Source organism: Malurus melanocephalus, unplaced genomic scaffold, assembly GCF_030028575.1.
Source record: "Malurus melanocephalus ecotype Western Australia unplaced genomic scaffold, MMel_1.1 scaffold_215, whole genome shotgun sequence".
Classification (NCBI taxonomy): Eukaryota; Metazoa; Chordata; class Aves; order Passeriformes; family Maluridae; genus Malurus; species Malurus melanocephalus.
The window spans coordinates 1,064,815-1,067,499 of NW_026623447.1; positions in this window are offsets into that span (position 1 = coordinate 1,064,815).

The window sequence follows — 2,685 nt, forward strand, 5'->3', positions numbered from 1 at the left end:
TCCCCTTTTTTCCCCCTTCCCAAATCTGTGCATTCAAACACCTCCATTAAAATTCTTTAAATTTGAGAAGACCAGGAGGACAGAGCTTGAATGAAATCTTCATCAAGAACCTGAGGGCAGGACTAGAARATGAGCTCTTGCATTGTCAGAAATTCTTGGTTTTGCTGAAACTTGGTCCTGGAAGGGATAAGCCAGACAGCAATCCTGAGAAAAGGAGGAAAAATTCGATCTCCTTTCTCTTCAGTGTGCACTTTTGTGAGTGTAGTCATTTCTGGGAGAAGGATCAAGAGTTACAGCTCCTCTCAGCGCTGCCAGGTGGGATGAGTGAGCTCCCAGGAATGGCAGAATCATCACCACGTGGAAGTTGGTGTGGTTTTGCCTTGGAAAGAGTGATCATAGCTCAACAGTTGTGTTCAGCTGCATCTACTGCTTTGCTGTGCTCAAACAAGAATTGTGTCTAACTGCCTGGCTGGCAAATCAAGGAAATATGGCTGATTTACTCTCATTGGGAGTAATTTTGGCGTCACAATCTGAATTTTAACATTAGTTAATATTATTTAAGAGCACATCTGTCTTATCCCTCTTACAGTCTTATTCTAGGAATGAGGGAGGGCTGAGCTTGGGCTGCAGATGCCACAAAGATGTCAGAGCTGAAAGRGAAGGGTTGGTGTTTGTGACACCCTCTCTGGACTGAGCCTGGAGCCCACGGGAGGGGATGAAGAGCAGCAGCTCCAGGAGATGTTTTGTGTTCTGGTGCTTTTCAAGGTGCCTCATACTTGGAAGCAGACTGCTCCTATCAACAMTCTCAGCAATGCAGCCCAGAGTGCCTCATTAACCATGGGCAGTGATGACATCCAGCACAAATGAGCCCTCAGAGGATGGGGGAAGGAGAAATTACAGGGCTGAATATTGTCTGTATTGCTGTCCTGAGGATTAAGGAGCCCGTGTGGACTGGAGGAGTACCAGTGCACTCATTCCCCTCACTTTTCATTCTGTGGTTGAAACCATCTTGAAATCATTGTCCCAACGTGCACGAGTGAGGAATTTTTGCAGTGGGGGGCTGTGTGTGATGCCATTGGRATGTTTGGGGTTCCAGTTCTGCGGTGGAGCTGTCCTGCACTAACACAAACCCCTTGAGGCTCAGACCTTGCTGAACCAGGCAGGGGAACCTTCCCAGGGTTTGCTCCTGTGAAACCTGGACCATCTGCCTTCCCCTCTGAGCTCCCCAGAGCAGTTCTTGAGCAAAATCGTTCCTGCCATGAATTCCCAGGGCTGCTTTGGCAATGCAAGACTCGAGTTTTCCATTTTCCTTCTCTGGATTTTGTTTCCTTTCACATTTTGGGTTTCTTCCCTTTTCCCTGAGGGAGTTCTTATGTTCTCAGATTAAAAACGGAACTCCATTCAGTTTTCCATGAAGGTTAATTTATTAGAAATACAGTTTTGGTATCCTTTCAATTGGTATTTTCCATATAAAAACATTTGTTTTACWAAAACCACATCTTTCTGATGGAAAAATGTCTGGGCATTAAAAAAGTCAACCACTGTCTAGTAGTTTCAATATATAAATATTTCTATGGTACAATCATGATTTTATGGATCAAAGCAATCTGAGYTCTTAATTTTAACTAAAGTTAATTAATGAAAGATTATTTTAGCTAAGGTGTGAAATCTTCATGCACTAGAGCATCACTGACTTTTTGAAATCTAGAAATGTTAGTGTTTAAACCTCAAAAGTTGCACATTTTATTTTTTTTTTAATACAGTAAAAGAATAGTAGATGTTAGGCAATACCTTGCTAAAGTTTTGTGACAAACTACCCCTAAGCAGCAAAGCTGTGGTTTGTAGTTGTCTTTTTTTAGATAACACAGCTCTGAAATGCTCTGGAGAATTTTAGACCTCAGGTGTTGGGAGCCAATCTCTCCATCACTGAGATTTCCAGAGCAAATGGGCATGAAAAGCCCATAGGAAAAGCTCTGGAGCTTTCTATAGGTTGTGATGTTCTTTGGCACTCAAAATGCTCTGAGAAAGAATTTTGTTTTGGAAGAAAATAACGATAATAATAAAAGATTGTTTTGAAATTGCTTTTGATTGTTTTGTATGGAAGATAAGGGAGGGAGAGGTGCTGTTAAGGGATGCAATCTCACCTCTCGTGCAGTCCATGCTGAGGGCAAATCCAATCTGAGCTGACAGGAGGTGTTGTTTTAACACGAGGCATCAGTCCTTGACCTCCTGTCCTGGAAGAGCACTTGGCAATCTCTCCCAAGTGTTCAATCAGGCTCTTGATGCCCATAAGGGTCTCCAACAATGCCTTATGCGGGGCTGTGACAAGGGGTCTTTTGGCAAAAGCAAGAAAACCCAGAAAAATTCAAAATATTGTTGGGAGAGAAGGATTAGAAAGCAAAAGAAATGATGGCATTAGTGTCCAGGAGATGTTTCCTCTCTGGGTGCAGCTCGCTGCCTCCACATCTCTGTGTTTCCCTGCTCCTCCCTGCAGCCACKGTCACAAAATCCTTCCCCAAATTCCAGGAGTGTCTCGGTGTCTCACGTGTCTGTCTCCTCATGGCGCTGCTGTGAGCAGAGGGGAATCTGCTCCTTTCTTCCTGCTGCTTCCTTTCCTTTCTATCTGTGCTGCTGGGCAGAAGGGATGTGACTGTGGGATGTGWYTATGGGATCTGTTTATGGGAT